The sequence below is a fragment of the Mesocricetus auratus genome, unplaced genomic scaffold (genome assembly GCF_017639785.1).
Source record: "Mesocricetus auratus isolate SY011 unplaced genomic scaffold, BCM_Maur_2.0 Super-Scaffold_100013, whole genome shotgun sequence".
Taxonomy (NCBI): domain Eukaryota; kingdom Metazoa; phylum Chordata; class Mammalia; order Rodentia; family Cricetidae; genus Mesocricetus; species Mesocricetus auratus.
Window position 1 is genome coordinate 29,578,321 of NW_024429196.1, and position 22,776 is coordinate 29,601,096.

Consider the following 22,776-nt stretch of genomic DNA (forward strand, 5'->3'; position numbering starts at 1 on the left):
TTAGAGTGACTTAGGAGAAACACCCTACCTTAATGTAGGTGGCACTGGTCCACAGACTGGGCTCACACACTGAGTCAAAGGAGAACATGAGCTGAGCGTCAGCCTTCAACTCTTCTTGCTTCTTGACCCACTTCCTCAAATTCCTGTTACATGCCTTCTCTGCTATGGATTGATCTCCTCAGACTGTGAGTCAAAATAAACTCTTCCATGGTACTTCCTGTTAGATACTTGGTACTGGCAACACAAAAGTAACCAATAGAAGTAAGAGGCATATAGACTCCAGAGAACAACAGATGTTCAGACAGGCACTGCCTAGCCTGTATCTCACTTTGAAAAGATTTCAGTGGGCCCAGAAGCTTCTTAGTTACAGGAAAATCCCTTTCCTTTTTCAGGCCTCAGCTGATTGACAACCTGGTGCACCTCCTTAGATGGTCCCTGAAGTGTAGGTGGAGTTTCTCTGTGTCTTGGCAGCTGCTCCCAAATAACCATTCAGAGACTTATTATTAGGTAAAGATGCCCAGCAGATAGCTTAGGCTTGTCTCCAGCCATCTCTTACAACCTAAATTAACACATTTCTTTAATCTCTATGCTGCCCCAGGCTGTTTTACCTCATCGTTGAACTTTCCATGTTGCTTTTTCCTCTGGTTAGAGATTCCTCAAACTCAACCTTCTTCCCAGCATCCTCTCTGTGCCCCCCAAATCCTGCCTAGCTACCAGCCAATCAGCTTTTTATGAACAATGAGAGGAACACATTTTCACAGTGTACAGAAGGGTTATGGGTTATTCCACAGCACTGAAAAATCATTCCCTTTCTGGGTCTCTGTGGGCATGGCTCATAACTGTACCCAAACACCTGGTTTTTAGTTTGCTATGGTAACAGTCACACTCATACTTTCTTAATAATTTCCTAATGAGCCTTTACATGTGTTCAAGCATGAAGTGCTTTGAGGATGGGGACCAGGTCCTGTGTACTATCATCCCCAAATCCTATCCCCAGTCCATGTCCTGGCTGAGAGAATGAGCTCTAGTTTGCTAAGTGGAGGAGATCAGCAGAACAGGGATCCTCAGGGTCCCTGGCTACCCACTGCCGTGTGGGAGAGAGCCTGCTCTTCCTCACCAAACGTCTGATTTTACTGAATTCTGCAATGCTCTCCACACAGCAAAGGGTTCCAGCATTTCAGCAGCCACCTTCTCTCATTCTTCAGATAGACCTAGCTTTGATAAGGGTGGCCAGTAGGGCTCTGTGGGGATGTCAAGGAGTTCAAAGGCTCCTACTTGGAAAGGGTGTTTCTGGGGTCAATGGGTAAAGGTTTCAGCAGTATTTGAAACGTAGACTCTAAATTTTAGTCACATTATGGAGTTGAGGGGTGAATAAGTAACTGTTTTGAGTTGGTTGAAACACAGGGTAACAAGGCTGTCTGGCAGAGAGCCTTTATGAGGCCAGCATGACTTTAAAACAGGGTCAAAGAGGCTAATAGCTCCCTGTCTCAATCCAGGGCCAGCAAAGCTCAAAGTAGAGAGAGCAATGTTTCAAACAGAACCTGGCCACCTGGATCCCTTGTTTCTTCTGCAGGTCTTCACCTGCCATCTTGCTGACTGTGCAGGTCTCCTCCCATGATTCTTCATGCTTCAGCATCTACCAAAGAAATGATAAGGAAAAAAAGAAAAAAAGAGGGCTCATAATACGATCGTGCTGGGTTTGCAGAAGAGTGTGCCCATCAAAAGTCAGATGTGAGGAAGGAGGGGCTCAGGGAGCACTGCCCCAGGGTGCTGAACTTTTCCTAGTGATGGATTCAGGGAACTGGGAGTCATTCACTGCCTTTAGTTATATGCCCAATAGTTATCTCATTAGACTCCAGTGGACAGTCCCAATCTAATGGTCACAAGATGGTTAAACTAAACAGGTCACAAAACAAAAGCACAATCATGAATCTGGGAAAGGCACAGGTTGGGGTCTGGTATGGATGAGTCAAGGATTCACCCTAAAATATTGTCACCCAAGAGTTGAGCACAAATTTAGGGACCTGAATTGTCAATACGTACAAATTTTATTAAGGCCTTGGCGGTGCTCTGAAGGATAGGCTGCCAAGGCCTAATTTGTAGCCAGTTTTCTGTTCAGACATTTGGCCACATGGAGGCACCAAAGCACCAGCCTGGTTCCCTCCTGCCTGGGTCCACTGATGGGGAGGGATAGCTGGGTTCTCTAAGCTGCAGTGGCTCAGGCCAGAAAAGGGTGTCCCTGAGAAGACTCCTCACAGCTCTCCAATCCTTAGTAACCTCTGTGACTCTGGGGGCACCAAATGTAATTCAGTGCTAGGAGTTGAAGTCAGATTGATATCTCACATGTCACAACTGAGTCAGTCTCTTTGGGGGAGTGTTACCTCCATGGCCTTTGGATAATTTACTTGCAATACTCAGGGTCTGGAGAAGACCCATCCCTAAGGACACTTTCTGCCCTTAGGTTTTTTTTCCTGTTGAAATATAAATTTTGAGTTTTCTCCAGTTTTGTAGAGCTATAACTGTGTAAATTTAAGGAGTACAATGTGATATTGGGATATGTGTCTTCTGCGAAATGATCACCACAGTTGAGGTAATTATTGCATCTGGTGTGATTTCTATGTGGTGGGAACCATTTAGGAAGACTCAGCTAGCTTCCAGTGTACAACACAGGATTGTCAACTGGAGTCTCTAGGTTGTGCTTTTGAGCTTAAGATGACTCATTCATCCTGAGTAATGGAACTCTTTCACATTGGCTAATTCAGTGTGTGTGTGTGTGTGTGTGTGTGTGTGTGCACATGCCTATGTGAACATGTGCAGAGGCAAAAGGCCAACCTCAAGTGTTGTTCCTTAATCACTATGTTTTAAATTTCACTTAATTTTATGTGTATGTGTGTATATCTGTGCACCATGTATGTGCAGAAGCCTGAGGAAGTCAGAACGAGCATCAGGTCCTCTGGATCTGGAGTTATAGAAGGTTGTGAACTGCTAAGTGGGTGCTGGGAACTGAACCTGGGTTCTCTGAAGAGCGGTCAGTGCTCTTAACCTCTGAGACATCTCTCCAGCTCTTCTACCTTAGTTTTTGATACAGTGTCTCTCACGGATCCTGGAGCTCTCCTGGCCAGCGAGCCCCTGGAATCCTTCTGTCTCTACCCTTCCAGGGCTGGAATCATACGCGTGTGTTAATGTGGCCAGACTGACAAAGCTTTATTTTTTTATTAATTTTAGTTATGTGTATGCATAACTTACATGTGTGTGTCTGTGTATAGGTATGTGCATGTGAGCGCAGGCACAAGCAGAAGACGAAAGCATCGGATTCCCAGGAGCTGAAGTTACAGCTGGTTGTGTGTCGCTTCACAAGGGTGCTGGGACCCTAACTCATGTCCTCTGAAAGAGCAGCATGTTCCTTTAACTGCTAAGCCATCTCTCCAGCTTCCATTTCAGATTTCAGTTCTGCAGGAAATATGCCAGGGCTGAGCTTCTGTTTCCTAGCACCTTTGGTTTCTGACACCTGTTTGGCCTTTCCCGTGCCTGTGTGACCTCAGGTAAGCCACTTGCCATCTCAGTTTTTACCTTTGTCTGTGGTGTCAGGGTTCAGTCAGCCTGTCCAAGAGTATTTCTTAGGGAATAGGGGGGAAGTCTGCTCCAAGTTTGTGAGCTGAGAAAGGCGTTCCACTGGAGTCTGTTTTGGAGGATGGTGGTTGGAGATGGCATCAGCTATATACCAGAAACTTTGCTCCAGAGGTCAGGTTGAAGGGGTTGGAGAAAGGGGTGGGAAGGCGGTTGAATTTTGGTAGGAAAAAAATATGCAGAACAGAACAGAGCTCCAGACACACATTCCACTCATTCCTTGCAACAACCACAACAAGCCAACAATACAACAGTAAGTCTAGGTGGCTTTGTTTGGGCACCTCCAACCCTTCCCTTGCTGATGAGCATCTTTGGAACTTAGACCACCAGCTTTTGTTTAAAGTGCTTTCATACAGGCTGGAGTGATGTCTCAGTGGCTAAGCGCACTTGCAGAGGGCAGCTTCCAGCACCCATATAGTGGCTTAAACCTTCAGTAACTCGAGCCCCAGAGTTTGGGACACCCTCTTCGGGCTTCCAGGTGCACTGTAACGCACATAGTGCACAGACATACGTGTAGATAAAACATCCATGTACACAAAATAATAAAATCAAAGTTAAGGTGCTTTTAATCGGTTAATTAATTTTAGGTTTTTGCTATTTGCCCTTTAATTACTAGCCTCAATCTGTTCACGAGCACTACCCCAAACCTCCTGTTTGACCCCCTCCTCCCAGATCTGTGACATTGGGCACTCTTAGGTAGGAAAATGATGACAGGAAGCCCCAACCCTTTTGTGTGACTGCCTGTGACATTTCTCTGGCCACTTTAAAGTGCTTTTATAAGGCTGCTGTTTGAGCTTCTGACTGTCTTTCTGGGTCCCAGCCTCAGAGCAGTGGTGCAGAGAATCATGGGAACCTTTGACTGCAGACACACAGTCCTCGGTCATCCCCAGCTCCTGGAATGATTCTGTCAGTCTAGGATGGGGCAGGGTGTCGAACCTGCTTCCTTTTAAGCCATAGCCTGCCAGGTGGAAGGACACCCTGCCAATGGGAGGAAGGAACGAGTCCTTTTCCCTTGTGGGTGTCTTCTCTGCCCTCTGCTCCCCTTTGGCCGCTTCTTTTGATTTGAATTCATATCTTGGTATATTGTATACAATTCTGGAAAAAAGATATAAAAATAGCGATTCTCTGGAAGCAGTGTTTCCCCATCTTGTTTAGTCTGGGGTGGTGTGCTGGCTGTTTCAGGGCTGTGGTGGAATGCGGCTGGCAACATGTTCCCTAGCTCCCCACAGCCCTTCCTGTGCACACAATCTGTTTGCTCTTGCTGTCAGTCCTAAGCTTAGGGCTGGTAGGATGCCACCAAAGGCAGGGTTGGCCCAGGACACTCATTTCTTTGGTCCCGGTCAGCTCTGTAGACCGGAAGCTAAATCCTGCCTTTGTGTCATTCTAAGCAAGCGAGAAGTGAAGGACTCCTAGTGTGTGAAATGCAGTCTGAGGTTTGCACAGTCCAGAATGCACAGCGAAGGCTTCAGATGGTCCCTCATGCACGATCAGACCTGCTAGTCAACATCAGCCATGAAACACTTTCTAGGTGGCTCCTCCCACTTTCCTGTCATTGCTCCTGAGACTATTTGGTCCCTTATCATTGCTCATTCTCTTTATCCAAGTCCTTCTGTGATGGTCAATATTGTCAGCTTGACAGGATCTAGAGAAGTGGTTCTCAACCTCTCTAACACTGTGACCTTTTAATATAGTTCCTCATGTTGTGGTGGCCCTCAACTATAAAATTTTGTTTCTACTTGTTATAAAGTAATTCTGCTACTCTTCCGAATCACAGTGTAAATGTCTGAGTGGGTTGCGACCCACAGGTTGAGAACCGCTTATCTAGAGTCACCTGGAAGACAAACCTCTGCTCATATCTGTGAGAGAGTTTCTAGACGGGGTTAACTGAGGTGGGAAGGTCCACCCCAAATGTAGGCAGCACGATCCGGCAGACGATCCGGCTTGGCCGACTAGTATCCCTGACTGAATAAAAAGGAGAAAGCAAATTGAGCACCAGCGTCCATCTCTCTCTGCCCTCATGCCTTCCCCACCGTTAGGCCTTGAACCCTTGACCCAGGAACCAAACAAACCTTACTCATCATTGAGCTGCTTTTGCTGAGGTTTTGTCACAGCAATCAGAAAGGACCTAGTACATCTTCTTTCAGGCTGGGCCCTCCTCAGGGGAACACTGACCACTTTCCCCAGAGCTTGTGAATTTTTCTCTCCATACAGGCTCCAGAACCAGTCATAACAAGTTTATGGAAAAAGGAAAGGGCAGAGTAAGTAAAAACATGCATTTTGGCCTCAAAACAAACCCAGAAACAGATTCGTTTCCAAGCCACTTCAAGCTATGACGTGACAAGGCTCAGATGCATGGGCTGTGGGTTCTGCTTCAGTGGGGTTGTCCCCAGCCTTGAAGAAAGGGTCAGTGTCGGGAGTGCATGAAGTGGCGGGCATGTAACAGGAGAGAGGGGATGGTCCCTCAGACCAGGGCTGGAGGCTTAGTGTTCAGACAGGGCATCCCACTCTGAGCCAGCCAACAGAGGAGAGAAACTGGCCACCTGGGAGAACAGGGCAGACGGCCTCGGCACGCTCCGACTGTGAGCCGGCCTTCTCATGTCTACCGCTTCCCTCCTTTTCCTTGGCCTTCAGGCGCCTGCCGCCTCTCTCGAGGCGGTCTTCTGTGGCTTTTCATGTTAACTCTCCTGGCCTTTGTGGTTAGTTGTGCCCTTTTCTCATAGGCCCCGGGAGAGAAGGGCCAAGGCTCGGGGACACCCCAGGCCTGGCTTACTCGCTTCCTTCTGCGCAGAATTGCCCTTTCTTTGCACTTCCCTCCGCATCCTGTCCAGCCACAGCCGGGGGTCTGTGCTGAGCTTGGAGACCTTGTTTCCCTCCTGTTTTGTCTGCTCAAGTGCGTGGCCACTGGCTGTGCAGTGGGAAGTGGCAGCAGAAATGGCCTGGTGGCGCTTCAGAGAACTGTCTGCTTCTCTGACCTGTGAGACTTGGGGATAAAACTCATCGACTCCCTTCTCAGCACAGTGCTGACAACCCCATTAGGTTGAGCAGTAGCTCCCCCCCCCCCGAGACTGTGTTTTAGGAAGAAAGAGGTAGAAAGACCCTTTCATTCATTGACTCACAAATCCATCCTCTCAGCGTAGAATGGAGACCTATGTTATTCTAGGCTCTCTCTGTAGATTGACAGGTGGGCTAATACAAACAGCTGGCGCAAGCTAGAATGGGGCTCTCTGTGCTTGGTGCTCTGAGCTCCAGATCAGCCAGGCTGCAAAACCACAGGGAAAAGCACAGGGCCGGAGCCTTGACCCTTGGCCAGCAGAGGCTGCAGCTGTTACTGATTACCATGCCTGCCTCAGTCCTGGAGGGCTGGCTGCCCTTTCTCCAAAGAGGAAACGCTGATGCCTCCCGCAAATTATAGAGAAAAAGAACAAGCTTGTGGTTTCATAGACCCAGCCAAAGCTCTGCCTCCAAGGCCTGGTATCCTTATAAGCTGGCTCCGTACACTGCTTGTCCAAAGGCCTGGACAGGGAGAGCAGTACCAAAGGCTCGAGCATGTGGCTTTCCTACCTCCTATCCTTATTGAACATGAGCTGGGTCAATGTAAAACTTGCCTCTTCACCAGAACCTTTCAGGACAGGGAGATCCTGGGCAACATTATTTAACTCTCTGAGCTTCTGTTTACCCACTGAGAACTTGAGGGTAGTTGTACTGTGTGTCTCCAAAGTTCTTGTGTGTGTGTGTGTGTGTGTGTGTGTGTGTGTGAATGCACGCACATGTGGGTGTGGAAGCCAGAGGTCAGTCCTGGGTCTATTAAGAGTTGTCCACCTTTTTTGTTTGTTTTTTTTCTGAGATATCTTTCACACTGAAACTTGGGGTTTGGGGATCAGACTAGGTTGGCTGGCCAGCAAGGATACTCTGTCTCTACCTCTTCAGGACTGGGATTGTACATTCTACACTACCGCTCCTGGCTTTTTTTTTTTTAAGATTTATTTATTTATTATGCATACAGTATTCTGCATGCATGTATGTCTGCAGACCAGAAGAGGGCACCAGATCTTGTTACAGATGGTTGTGAGTCACCATGTGGTTGCTGGGAATTGAACTCAGGACCTTCGGAAGAGCAGTCAGTGCTCTTAACCTCTGAGCCATCTCTCTAGCCCCTGCTCCTGGCTTTTTATGTGGGTTCTGAGGATCCAACTGAGGTCCTCATGGTTGTGTGGCAAGCATTTTGCTGACTGAGCTATGTTTCCAACCCAAACCTCCAAAATTCTTTCAAAGATATTATTTATTTAGCAGAAAGACAATCAGCATCTTAACTAATTTTAGCAGAGATCTGTGATGTGCAAAATGTGGTTCTAAGTCTTTCACATGGATTAGCACGTTAAATTCTAAGAGCATCTCTATGGGGTAGATATTTTTGTGACCCTTCCTACCACAAGGACACGTGCTCAACTGTGATCACTGCAGTTTTATTCATAATAGCTGTAACCTGGAAACAACCCAGATGTCCTGCAACTGAAGAAGTCAAGAAATGCACTTACTGGGTACGTACTGGTCAAATTGAACACGTGGGATTCCCACCAGGGCATTAGATACCAGAATCCATACTTCAGTCATGGACCCATTCCATCTCCCAGTGAGGGAGGCAATCAGCCAAGGCCACTGCCTCTTTTTGGAGCTTACTGGCTTCATCTTTAAAGGAGAACACTGAGTCCTGTCCTGATGTTGCCTACTGCCCTGAGCTGACGGAACAATGTAGAGAGTGACAGTTGAAGAACAATCACATCTGAGCTGTCTGGGAACAGGGTGAGGACCTTGCTCTTACGTGACCTCAAGGCACATTTTTTTTTATTTTTAAATACACTATTTTGATTTATTTCTTGAGAATTTCTATAGCTAACAATGTATTTTGATCATATTCACCCCCTACTCCTTCCTCCAACCTCTCCCAATTCATCTCCCACATCCCTTTCTATGGAATATTCCTCTATAGCTTGACAGGTGGGACTTGTAGACAAAACAGAGTGTGAAGAAGGGGAAGAGTCTCAGGATCATGAAGAGATGAAGAACTTACTGTGTTGGGAAAAGCCACACGACAGAGCATAGATAAGAAATGGGGGTTAATTTAAAATATAAGAGTTAGCTAGTAACAAGTCTGAGCTACTGGCCAAGCATTTATAATTAATAAGAAGTCTCTGTGTGGTTATTTGGGAACTGGCTGGAAGGAAAGAAAAGTTTGCCTGTGCCTTTCCAATTATCTATTTATGTATGTATTTATTTTTGGTTTCTTGAGACATGGTTTCTCTGTGACTTTGGAGGCTGTCCTGGAACTAGCTCTTGTAGATCATGCTGGTCTCGAACTTTCAGAGATCCGCCTGCCTCTGCCTCCCGAGTGCTGGGATTAAAGGCGTGCACCACCACCGCCTGACTCTAATGTATTTTTTAACTAGCACACTGAGTCTAATTAACGTTGCTCATATGTGCACTAGTGTGCAGCCCATACTCTGGAGCATGATTGACCTACCAGGGGCCATATACCAAAAAAAAGTTGTGGATTTTTTCTTCCCTTTGTAGCCACTAACTGTCAATAGCTGCTCACCTAGAGATAGGGGCTGGTGAGTCTGTTTCCTTCCATGCTGGGATGTCTACTGGCTTATCTTGTGCAGGTCTTATATAAATAGCCAAAGCCGTTGTGAGTTCACAATTACAAGGACTCTGTCAAATCTAGAAGTCATTGTTTTACCTTAGTCCTGGGTCCTACAATCTGCCTTACCATCTTCCTTGATAGTTCCCATACAGATGTCCCACTTAGAGCTGAGTGTTCCAGAGTCACTTATTTTCTGCACTTTGATTTAGGTACTTACTTGACTGTTTTGACTGTCTCTTATTTACATGATGTCTCCAAAATGTTCTTCACTGGGTGAGTTTTTCTACCCATTTTTGAAACAAAGTCTTACTATGTAGTCCTGAAATTTACCCCATAGACCAAGTTGGCCTTGAACTCACAGAGATTCACTTACCTCTGCTCCAGAGTGCTGTGATTTAAGGGGTACACTACCATATCTGACTGAGTCTCTCTGCCTTTAATTTTGCCAAGCTCCATTAACATCTTGCTTAGAACTCTTGGTCCTGAATGGAAATGCCAAAATCTTTGCACAGCACTGAAGGCCCTGCCTATCTGCCTCTATTTACTTGACTATCTCCATCTTTCCTGGCCTTTCTGCTGCTATCCAACACAGGGAGGCCAGTGTTTCCTGACCCTACCCTCCAGTAGCTGGCTTTTCCATCTTACTTCAACATCTGTAACCCCTTGTTGCTCCTACAATTTACATATCCATCCTCCTTCTCCAGTGGCTCCTTAGGCTAGTGAGCCTCCTCAAGTATCTTCCCATTCCCAGACAGGGATGGCTATCTCCCAGATGAGAGAACAGAAACTAGAGTTGAAAAGGGATTTATCATGGATCATCAGGCAAAATCAACATGAGAGGTGGAATTAGAGCCCAGTCCCATGGTGTCTGGGGTAGAGTTGTATAAGGAGTACCAGGGGGTCCGCATCTACAGCCACCTGAGAGCAACGAGAAACCATTAAAAGGAAACTACACATAGCTGAAGGCCGACAAAGGCTCCTGAAAGCCTGAGTTACTCTACTCCCAATAGCACATTTCCTACAAAGAAATCTGCCGTCCTTTCCTTCCTCAGATCTCTACATCCAGACGGGCGGAGGGGACGCATAAAGATAGAAAAACAAAGCTGAGCATGCAGCCTCAGTTCCCCAGACACCCTTTATTACAGTTATCTGAAGGATTGAATGATTGGTGGGGACCACACATTTGAAAACTCTGCTCGTGTGCTCAGACCTGCATCTGGTTCTGAGGGGAGAAACCTAACAGCATGAAAAGACCAGAGGCCAAGTAAATGGAAATTTGGCAGGGTACGGCAGGCTGCTGCTGGTGGCTGTAGCCAGACAGGAAAACTGAGATGGTGTGAGCGAAATGGCTGGAGGGCTAAGTCTTTTCTAAGAAGTGATGGAAGGATCTTTTTCCAAGGGGCTGGAGGGGCCCTGCAGACATGATCTCATTACTCTCCCCATGGTTCCCCTGCCCCTGAGATCTAAGCTTAGCTCATTTTCCTAACAAGACCTCTCACTGACAGTAGAGGGATTAGAAAGTCCCTCAAATCCCACCCATGACAGCTCACTATGGCAGTCTCCTCACACTGCAAAACACTTGAATTCCTGTGTGCAAAAATGACTGTGGAAGTTGGGGGAGGGGAAGTTGTTCAAGGGAATTGTTTGATTCTGTATTGAGGGGTTGTCTGTCTTACCTTGCTTTGGCAGAAGGAGATGTTAGTCACTCAGTGAGGCAGGCATTCTTAGACACAGATTCCTGTATTAAGGCACCTCCAAAGTTCTCTTTATTCAGCTAAAACTTGAGTGAAAGCTGAACCCCCAGGGTCATTCCTGTTCACTGTCTAAGTGATACAAGCTGACCTTTCCCAGAAGCATTCCTAGCCTCTGTTTTAATCTCTCAAACACACACCGGTGCATGGTCTTAAGTGGTATCCATTATCTTCCTTTCTTGAACTATGACTGTCAACTGACCATGCTCAGGAAAGTGATCCTGAAAATACTTTCCTATGAGTAAATAGGGCCTCCTAAATAAAATTCCCATAGTACTTTGGTTTGAGGAGAACATTACCTTGAAAATAGTACCTGTGCTCTCTTTACCTGATGCAGGTATAAATATCCACTCATATCTGTTGGTCACACTTGGTTTGCACTTGTATTCACTGTATGGAGGGAGAGTAGGGCCATGTGGAGTGGAGAATTGAGAATACTCAGTGTTGTGGGTAGAGAACATCCGGGATCAATTAGACACTGCAGTTGTTTTTAATCTTTTCTGTGGCACAACACTTTTTTGGATACTGGTAAATACAAGGTTTCTTAGTGAACTTTTTTTTTTCGAGACAGGGTTTCTCTGTGGCTTTGGAGGCTGTCCTGGAACTAGCTCTTGTAGACCAGGCTGGCCTCAAACTCACAGAGATCTGCCTGCCTCTGCCTCCTGAGTGCTGGGATTAAAGGCTGTATCACCAACACCCAGTTTCTTATTGGACTTTTACTCATGACAGGTATTGAATGAGAATCACAGAGTTTGGACTGAAGAAAGAGCATGGCAGCCATGGGTGGTGTCTTAGGGTTTCTATTATTGTGAAAAGACACAATGACAATGGCAGCTCTTATAAAGGAAACCATTTAGTTGGGGCTAGCTTATAGCTTCATGGCGGGAAGCATGGCAGTGTGCAGGGAGGCATGGTGCTGGAGAAGGAGCTGAGAGTTCTGCATCTTGATCCACAGCAACAGGAAGTGAACTGTGTACCATACTAAGCCTAGCTTGAGCAAAGGAGACCTCAAAGTCCACACCCACAGTGACATACTTCCTCCAACAAGGCCACATCTCCTAATAGTGCCAATCCCTTTGGAGGACATTTTCTTTCAAGCTCAGGTGGTCTGAGAAAGATTCATGAGCTCTGATTATAAGCTGGTGCCCATCTGCTGCATGCTGAGTATGTGCCTGGCATCTCAAAACATCGTTTCATGTAATCTACATCACAATCGGGAGGGCTGTTTCATATTACTGCCCATTCACCACCTTGGTAGTGTCAGATACAGGCCATTGATGCTCTTGAGGGAAGAATGATATTGACAGAGATGACTAATATAAGGTAAAAATTATGTAATTACTGCTTAATAAACTAGCTTGGTTTCATGGATTGAATCCAGGGTTTCATTCATGCTAAACTCATAGTCTGTCATTGAGCTATTCTTTCATCCACAAAATACATATGTTTGTGTTTTTGTATGTGTGTGAGTGTATGCCTGCATGTATTTGCACACATGTGAATGTCAGAGGGCAACTTCAGATGTCCACATTTTAAAATTTTGAGACAAGGTCCCTTACTGGCCTTGAATTCACTAAGTAGACAAGGCTGGCTGGTCAGTGAGCCCGCAGGAATGTCTCTTATTTCCTAGTGCAGGGATTACAAGTGTGCATCACCATATATGGCTTGGATTCTAGACATCAAGATCACATCCTTGTTCTTGCAAGACAATCACTTTACTGAGCTATCTACATAACCTCAAAGCAAATACATTTGGCTGAGGAAATCAGAGTGCATTCTCTGATTTGACCCCCTGCATGGTTAACCATGTCCTGGTTGGAGCTGTCACTATTCACTTTTCTCAAATCTTGCTGCAGGCAGAAAGGCTAACATTTGAGATGGTGGAGCAAACAGAAGGACTGCTTTCTCTGTATCTATGGGTCATGGTGCTTTGTGGTCTGAGATAGATGAAAGGACATACTGTTTTCCAGTGCTGCAATGTCTCCTTTTTTCTGCCAATCTAAAGAAACATGAGAATCTTCACAGCTAGGAACGAGGGGGAGATGCCCTTATTCTAGCTGGGGTGTGCAGCTAACATGAAAGTGGAGATAGAATGCAGACTGTAGAGGAAAAGGCATCAGGCAGCCCCTCCCTTGGAAAAGCCCTGTTGCCTTCCAATTCTCAATATTTGTTTTGGCCCCAAGCAGCCGAGCCCTCTGGGGAAAAAGGAACCTGGTGGAACGAGAACAGGGAGGAGGCACTGAAAACCACAGGGTTAGTGATGAGGTGGTACAAAACACACCTAACCAAAATACTGAGTTTAGGGTGGGTCAGGTATGTGGAATTCTGGACTGTTCCATGACCATCCAGGCCAATATGAACAGCTAAACACACCCAGATTCCTGGTTTCTGGTAGGTCTGTATTTCCTGAAAAACCTTTGGCAAAGTGGTCCCAATGCTTGAAAAACCACAATAAAGCCTCCCCCCCCACAGCATCACAGAATCAGTAACTCTAGGGCTGATGAATTTGCACATAATAAACAGGATTCCAAAAGAAAGACCAGTAAAACTTTTATTCATGTATGTATTTATAGATAGAGTCTGCTGTATCCCAGGCTGACCTTGATCTCATCATGTAGCCAAGGATGACCTTATACTCTTGATCCCTTTGCTCCACCTCCTGAGTGCTGGGATTACAAGTGTGCCTGGTTTATGTGGAACCTAGGGCTTTGTGCATATCCGATATGCAGTCTACCTACCGAGTTACGTTCCCAGTCCCTTATTTGTCTTTTAGAGCTGAGTTGTTCATTTCCACAGCTCAGACTGGGTCTGTAGATATTCTTTTCTTAAAACCACAGCTGTCCAGCCAAGCATTCAGATCAGCTAGGCAGCACATGCCTCCCTTCCAGCCTCCAGCTCCCGAAGCTTTTCAGAAATGAAGTTCACTTGGTGTAGAATAAAGAACGAGGAAGCCCCGTGGTACTATCCAGCTGGGGACTCCCTCCCAGCCTTATGAATGAATAGAAGCCGTTTGTTTTATTTATTGCTTGTAGGGAGGTGAAGGGGCGTGGAGAACTGGAAGAACATCAGAGCCAGTCTCCTGTGGGGTCCAGTGCTAAGCAGAAAATTTTAAGGTAGAAGTACGGTGAACATCAAAACTGTTTTTGTAGCATCTCTCTATGCTGCAGCTTTCTCTCCACAGTTTGCCATGAGCTGGGTAGGCAAGGAAATCTCAAGATGTTAGCTTGTTTCTACAAACTGAAGTTCTCTGACAAAGCCACATTAATATGGAGGAAGCTGTAGATTTCCTGATCTCGGCCATCGAGAACGTCATGATTGTGGAGAGAGAGAAGTTAAGAGTCAAAGCTGGCTTGGGATTATCTTTAGTTCCCTTTAATAGTTGTTTACTGTCAACTTCTGCATCTCACCTTGAATTCTTACACTGCTGGATGACTTTGAGAGTACCCAGTGAAGCCTGGCAGACTCTGACCTCCTGCAACCCTAAGGTTAAGGATGCTGTTAAGATGACATATGAGTCTTGCAGACAGATTGCTCTGCCATCCTGGAGCTTAACTGCTGATCCCACCAATGTAACTGGGACATGTGTTGATTTATGGTTTCTTTTGTTTGGTGAGTGTACAACTTCATGTAATGTGGAACATGTCATTTCAGAGTAACTTGAATACGTGTCCCTGAACTGTGGTCACTCATATTTGGGTCTGAATAAATCATTTTCTTCGAGAGTTGAGTTGTTATTTTATGTCAGAATCTGTGTGCATTTCCTCATCAGGAAATCCTTATAAGGAATCTGCTTGCTTCTCAGTCTGCTTGATGTAGTGAGTGCTTCCTGTCTTGCTGCTGTGACCAAATATCTGACAAGAAGCAGCCCACAAGGAGAGAGGGCTTATTTTGGCTCACAATTCGATGGTACCACCTAATGGTAAGGAAGGTGTGGTGACAAATGCCATGACCTGCACAGCTTTAGGAACTGACCTGGCAGGAGCAACGAAAGGACAGACACATTGACACACCTACGGAAAAGCTCAGATCAGGTGGGCCATGCACTTTGGTCAGATACACCAGTGATAGCCTGGAAACTCAGCATGTTTATTACGTACCACTGGGTGAGGAGGTAGGTTTATTTTATATGGCTGCATGAGGAGACAGGATTAGAGTATATGGCTGAATGAGGAGACAGGCTTATTGTATACAGTGGAACAAGTAGGAGGTAGGTTAGCTAATCTGGGTAGGAGTGCTCTGTAGGGCAGTGGTTCTCAGTCTGTGGGTCACAACCCCCCGGCACCCTCCCCCCCTGCACATGAGATATCCTGCATATCAGATATTTACATTACAAATCACAACAGTAGCAAATTACAGCGATGAAGTAGCAGTGGAATAGTTTCATGGTTGGGGGTCTGCCGCAACTTGAGGGACTGTATTTAATGGCTTGAGATCCACTGCCAGAGGGGATCAGTTTCAGCTAGCAATCATCTGGGAGAAGGAAGTTTCTGCATACACTGTTTTTATCTAAGAGACAATGATTTGTAACATTAACTTTTGGGTCAGAGGAAGGCTTTGCCATCCTCATGGGTCTGAGGCTCATGTCATTAATACACACTCACTCAGGACTCCATTCACTCTCCACAGGAACATTAGGCAGCTGGTCACACTTCCTTTCCAGTCAGGAAACAGAGTGATGGGTGCTGGTGCCTGGCTTGCTTTCTTGTTCTTATTTTATCTGGGACCCCAGGCCACAGAACAGTACCACTCATTTAAGAAATCTAGTGTATCCTCTCAAATATAGTCAAAGGTTTGTCTCCTAGACAATTCTAGGTCTGTCAAGTGGACAGTCAGTATTAACCATCCCAGAATGGTTCTTAGAGATCATCCAAGTAGTGTTCTTTAAGACCTAACAACAGCTTGGGGACCATATAGAGATGTTTAATGAGTTTAGAAGGTGTGACCCAGGCTCGAAATGCAAACCTAGCTATAGGAAGCTGTTCTGAGTGGTGATCAGTACCCAGAACAGCCATTACTCAATTAGTGACGGGTAAAATGAAATCAACAAAAATTTCACTGCGTTCTGAGATGGACAGTGTGTAGAAACCCAGAAGTGGAAGTTGGACCCTATGCTAGCTCTGTCATTGATTAACTCCTGGTTTTCTCTTTTAAGAGGCTGTGCCGGCCTTGCCTTCTGCCGTTCTTTCTCAAGTCTGAAAGCGTACATTAACAGTGTACCCAAATTCCTGGGAAATGAGAAGAAGGCTGAGATATGACTCAGGTTCCCCTAGCCTGTGAGTCACTCATAACTGCAAGCATCGACGGTGCCAGCAAGCTCTCTTGGACTTTGTTCTTGCTGCACCCATTGGCTTTTAATCCCTGAATTACAAAGCTGAGCCCTGACCACCACGACTGGGGCACTGTGAAAACGGATGCTGGGCCATGGCCTTTGAACTTGAGCTTGCAAGCACTTAATGAATAAACAATTGCATGTTGATAGTAATGACAAAAGAAGTCCTTCCATGGCTCTGTCAGTACTTCAATGACCAAAATAAGGAGCTTTCCAGGTGTGTACGAGAGCACAACAAGCCCCATCTCCTAATCCTTCTCCAACAGTTCCACCAACTAGGGACCAAACATTCAAATATAGGAGCCTATGGCACCATTATTATTCAAACTGTCACATCTAATCAATAGTAGCTACTTTATAGGAAGCAGTATGTCTCAGAAAGACTCTGCCTCACTGATATTGGGACACCTAGAAGGCCAGACCTTCTTGTTGAACTTAACCCTTGGTGGAGTCAAGCCATGTTGCCAGTTTGTGGGCACTGGTGGTGTCTGGTGCGTACCTGACTGGAGCTTTAAAAGGGCATGGGAGGAGCTTGTCTGTCCTCATCTCCCTGCTGTCACGGAGGAGGACTGATTTCCCATGCTCTCATTCCCGTAAATCGCCTTCCGCTTGCTGCTCTGACGATCTACCACGCTTAGTCAAACCAAACCGAACCAAAGGAAAACAAACAACAGAACTGTAAATGGTCTTGAACTCAAGAGAATTCTTTCTCAATTTCAACCATGCAAACATTGTGGTTCATTTAACTGGATTGCCAAATTGGTCTTCCCAACACATAACAACCTTCCGGTGTAACTTTTATTTTAATTTAATTAGCATAAAGAAGTAGCAAGTTTCTTTATGGCTTTTTCTTGTACACTTAGTTTTCCCCATTCTTTCCCACCATTCACTCCCCTTTCTTATGTCCCTCCTCCTCAGATATCCTTCCATTGACCCAATTTTTTTTATTAAAAAATCATTTTTCATTTTACATACCAACCCTCTCTCCCCTTCCCACCCCCATCCACTCCTCAGAGGAGGTAAGGTCTTCCTTGAGGATTCAACAAAGTCTGAAATACCAAGTTGAGGCAGGACCAAGCCCCTCATGCCCTGTATCAAGGCTGAGAAAGGTATTCCACTATAGAGAATGGGCTCCAAAAAGTCAGTTCATGACCCTGAGTTAGGCCCTAGAGCCACTGCCAGGGTTCCTCCCAAAGATCAAGTCACATAACTGTCACCCACATTCAGAGGGTCTAGTTCGGTCCCATACAGGTTCCCCAATTGTCAGTCCATAGTCTGTGAGCTCCCACTAGCTCAGATCAGCTGTCTCTGGTTTCCCCATCATGGTCTTGACTCCCCCTCCCCCTACTTCATATGATCCCTCCTCCCTCTTTTAAACTGAACTCCAGGAGCTCAGTCCAGTGCTTGGCTATGGGTTACTGTATCTGCTTCCATCAGTTACTGGATGTGGATTCTATGATGACAATTAGGGTAGTCATTAATCTGATTAAAGGGGAAGGCTTGTTCTGACAGCCTTTCCATTATTGCTAGGAGTCTTGTGATTTCCTGACAATTTCTCTAGCACCAGGTTTCTCCCTAAGCCCATATTGGCTCCTTCACCCTAGCTACCTCTTTCATTGCTCTCCCCACTCTGTCCCTCCCCCAACTCTGTCTTCTTGATCCTTCATGTTCCTGTCCCCATGCCCTCCCTTCTCCCCTCCTCTCGGTTTACCCAGGAGTTCTCAACTATTTTCCTTTCCTGGGACCCTCTGTGGCCCTCTTCTGCTTTCTGTTCCCACCGTGTCACCCTCTCTTGCAGAAGGATCCACTGTGCTCAGGGTGAGTGAGATCCGACTCACGCCTAGCCCCTCTGCTCCTCAGCCTAACACCCTCTCAGTACATTTCTGAACAATGCTGCCAGATGCTCTTCCAGAAATGTCTCATTCATTGCGTCACCCAGTCTGCTGAGGAGGCTAAAGAGTGCACACACACACACACACACACACACACGCACGCATGCGCGCACACACACACACACACACTTCTCAGGATATTGTAGGCACATGGAGGGTTATTATGAGGGGAATTCAGGGAGTTTCTACTCAATGGCCCCAAAATATCTACACGTGAGTGACAGGGGAACAGGAGGGGCTGATAAATGCACCTTTATATGCTACACTATGAACACATTTGTGCTTCGTATTGTAGAAAGATAACTGCACAGACATGCTACTAATAGCACATAAACACTGCTAAGGGTTGGTTTGTTTTCAGTTAACCCCACAGCCCAGGCGCTCCTGGAGGAGTGTGAGGTCGGTACCAGACCGTACTTACTAGACTCAGTACCTCAAGAGGGAAGAGTGGAAGGGATGATATGGCAACCATAAATCTCAGAAATGTGGCTGACCACCTTATCTGGAGGCTAAGGCTGACTTGTGGAATAAATAACTGCTGTCTTTGTCCCTCTCCTACCCCTGATAAAGTCTGCTGGCTGGAGATGATGTGTAAGCCTATTTTTTCTAGGACTGGCTTTACTACGCTGTGTTCTCAGATCACTGGGTCTCTAAATAAAGCAACAATTTGAAGGTTCCACTCTGGACTCAGTTCATCAGTGTTTGTGGTGAGAGGCATCATGAGCTCTAGGATTCCGGTTAGAGGAGTTTATGTGATAATCTGTTTGGCAAGGGGGTGTGTTATAGGGTATACCTTGCAGTTTTTTTTTTTCCTAGGGCTGTTCTACCAGGTCCATACTCACTGGCTGGCAGGATTTTTGTTTTTGTTTTTGACAGCAGGAACCCAATCTTTCCATTTTCCTTGCTCAGTAGGCTGCTGGTAACTCCATGGACTTGTTTGGAAACTGGGTTTTCTTTTGTAGGTGGTGATATAGATTGCTTAGTAGGTTTTACACAGAGTAGCATTTCGTTTACTGATAATGTGGTGTTTTCATCTGTTTTAAGGATCACATTGCCCATGGATTATTGCTTGGATTCCTCAGTTTCCATTTCATATTCCATATCTTCTTCAGCAGAATCTTGCAGTGAGGTGACCTCATGGCTGGTGGGGAGGTTCCTGACAGGGAACATGTACATTCTTTATTTCTTGTTTTGCATGTCTGCAAAGAAAGGACCTTTTCCCAGGGGATGATGCATCACATGTCTACTTCATGAGGGTGTAGAGGACTCACCACACAATCTTTTTAGGGCACTGGATTATAAAGAAATGAGAATCTAGGATAATTTGTTTCTCCTTAAGTCAAGACAGATCGTCTGTGATTTGAGAAATAAAACACTATTATCATTATGGAGAGTTGAGAAGAGAGCCATCCTTCGGAGGTGAAGATGAGCCCAGACTATAGGAGCCTCCAACATTTGTAGAGTTTTTTTGTTCATGCTGGTGTCTCTCTCTGTCTTAACTTCATCAGATGTTTTAGGGAAAGCTATGTGTTGTTGTATTCTGCAAAGCTGACATATAACTAGACAAAGCTGGTGAAACCACAAGTGACCTGCATCCCAAGAGTCTCTGGATTCCCACTTGCTTCCTACCACCCAGGGGAGCCACACTTCGGATTTACAGAATGAAATTGTGTTTATCCATTCCTAGACTTGAGGTAAATAGAAGAGTGCATGGTGAGCCTTTTGCACAATGAATTTTGTTCCAACCCTGGAAAAATAGCCAGCACTAAAGCAGTGTTTTCAGAGTGTTAATTCCAGCAGCAGCTCCCTCTAGCACTGCATGGAAAGACAGCAGGGAACATTTTCAGAGAAATCTTGAGTTCAAAGCCAGAGAAACCACTACTGTCTTTACACTAATCGTCCAGACATGGTTCAGAGCTTTGAGAATCTGTCCTAAGTGTCATGAGAGAAACCAAATGGTATTAATGCTTCAGGATCTCCCCCCCTCTCTGTCTGTCTCCTGGTGCTGTCCTCACCCAGAAGTGACAGTATGAGGAGGTGAGGCCTCTGGGGGATGATTAGGTCCTATGGATGGGGCTTTCAAGAGGGGGTTAGTCTTCCTCTAAAAGGGATTCCAGAGTTCTCACTTTTTCCACCATGGGAGGGTCTAATGAAAGGTCAGGAGTTTGCAGCCGGGAAGGTTGACCCCGCCAGAATCTGACCACGATGGCTCCTGTGCTTATGACTTAGGACTCTACAGCCATGAGAGAGAAATCTCTGTTGTTTATAAGCCACCAATTTATGGTACTGAAAATAAGACCTGTATTGGTTATTTTTCTCCTCAGCTGTGACAAAATACCTAATGGGGGAAGGCTTGTTCTGACTCCTGGTTTCAGAGGGCTTTCAGTCAATTGTAGTGAGGAAAGTATAGGGGCATGTGTAAGAGGAACATTACCATACTCTGGATAGGGATGTCATATGTTATTTTATTAGGGAGAAATCACTTACATGAGAAACCGATAACTCGAGGTCAGCACTACGACCATTTTTGCTGCTCTCCAAGATCCAACCCCAAGAAAGTAAGAGCTGCCTCTTGGAGATCTTTATCCCATACACCAGTAATTTAGAAAGGAAGGAGAAAATCTTTGGAGGGATGATAATTTAATAGTGAAAGGTTGCAGTGTTCTTGGAGTTGGCCATTTACTCGGCTGTGCAAAGTCTTGTGCTTTGTAAAAAATTTGTAAAGCAACATACAAATCGCAAACTCAAGAAACAATTTATTTGTTTTTCACACCCAATGGCAGTTATCTTTAATTCCCCTTTCTTCCTTCTTAGTTAGACTGTGAATGGTTTCACAGCTTTTTAGCCTTGACAATTAGAATTTTGTCTTCCCTGTTTAAAACTGAAATTGTGACTCAACTCATACCTCTTTATGTCTTTGTTCACTCATTATCATGGGACTGCATGGACATACAGTTGGGTTGCTGTGCCCAGGAAGCTGTCACAGGTGTGCTTTCCCTGTCTGCTCACCTGAGCTTCTCTTTTTGGGTTTGAGGCACTTAGCAAAATAAAAACCCTGAGCACAGTAGACTTAGGTTTTTTTTTGGAAATACCCTGCACAACATTAAACTCAATAAAAGGTGAAAATTGTCATAGTCAATGATAGGAAGGGCTTTCAAATTTTAGTGCTTAAGGTTACTTAATGGTCTCCAAAACCCATAACTCTATAGGGTATGATGATGGTGTAAACTATGTCTTCTAATCTGAATAAGTCCTATGCTAAAGAGCTGTTTCATTTTGGATCCTGTGGGATGGTTCAGTGGGTAGAGGCACTTACTGCCAAGCCTGATGGTTTGAGTTTGACCTTGGAATCCACTTGGTGGAAGGAAAGAACTGACTCCCAAAAACTGCCCTCTGAACCCCATATATGTTTAAAATAAATAAATGTGAAGAATGTAACGCACTAAAGAAAATACAAAACGAAATAGATTAATTTCACTCACAAAACAGCTACCATAGAATGACCAGTAGGAAACTGTTCACAGTGTGAAGATAGTATTAAGCATAGTAAGTTTTTAAAGTTTTTTTTGTGTGTATATGAATATTGCTGTAGGTGCATTTGGAGACCAGAAAAAGGTGTCGGGTTTTCTGGAACTGGAATTATAGGTGGTTGTGAAACACCATTTGGTTGTGGGAAACTGAACTCAGGTCCTCTGCAAGTGTAGCAAGTGCTACTAATCACAGATCAGTCTCTCTAGTCCCCAGAGTAGCTTTTAATATAAAAGGCAGAGTTATAATAACAAGCCCTCAGTGGAGGTTGTTTATTTTACCCAAACTCATTGCATTTAGGATGAAAGTGTTTATGTTACCAGAGGTTTTCTCTATGGAGCTTGCTGAAGCACACAGCTGGGATGTGGTTGAAGACTCATGAATAAACATCAGAGTTTGAGATTCATTTGGGGCAGTTGATTTAAATTTGCTCCATAATCACAGACTATGCTCTAAATTCTCTGAGACCTTTTGCAAATCTTTTGTCCAAGAATAATCAGATGAGAGAGTATGTGAATGTCTTAAGAATCTGTAGAGATATTGATAAACATCTTAATGTTCATGCCAGTGTTAGCCAAGGGCCATTCTTGTGACACTGGCGAATGAAAGAACAGTCTTTTTGACATTGGGAAGTTATATGATTTCCTTGAGGCCAGACAAGACTGAGTAACCAATCTCTGTATGTGTGCATTGATGTTTGCATGTACATATGACTCTGTGTGTGTGTGTGTGAGAGAGAGAGAGAGACAGTGTGTGGTGTATGTGCATGTACATGTGAGTATGACTGTTGGTGTGTGTGTGTGTGTGTGTGTGTGTGTGTGTGTGTGTGTGTGTGTGTGTGTGAAGGCCACTTCTTCTTTAGGTTTTCCACCTTAGTTTTTGAGACGGGATCTCTCACTGACCTGGCACTTGCTGATATGGTTAGACTGGATGTCTAGTAAGGCCCGAGACCTTGTCTCCACCTCCCCAGTGCCGAGATTATACATTCACATTGCTATACCTGACTTT

At 45.2% G+C, this 22,776-nt stretch overlaps 1 long non-coding RNA gene across 1 annotated transcript; it reads left to right on the forward strand.

Moving 5' to 3' along the window:
• The first annotated feature begins 3,354 nt into the window (after nucleotides 1–3,354).
• Nucleotides 3,355–14,741, forward strand: LOC110341180. Its single transcript, XR_002383044.1, has 2 exons — nucleotides 3,355–3,542; nucleotides 14,201–14,741. It is a non-coding gene; the product is annotated as an uncharacterized LOC110341180 (long non-coding RNA).
• The last annotated feature ends 8,035 nt before the right edge of the window (nucleotides 14,742–22,776 follow it).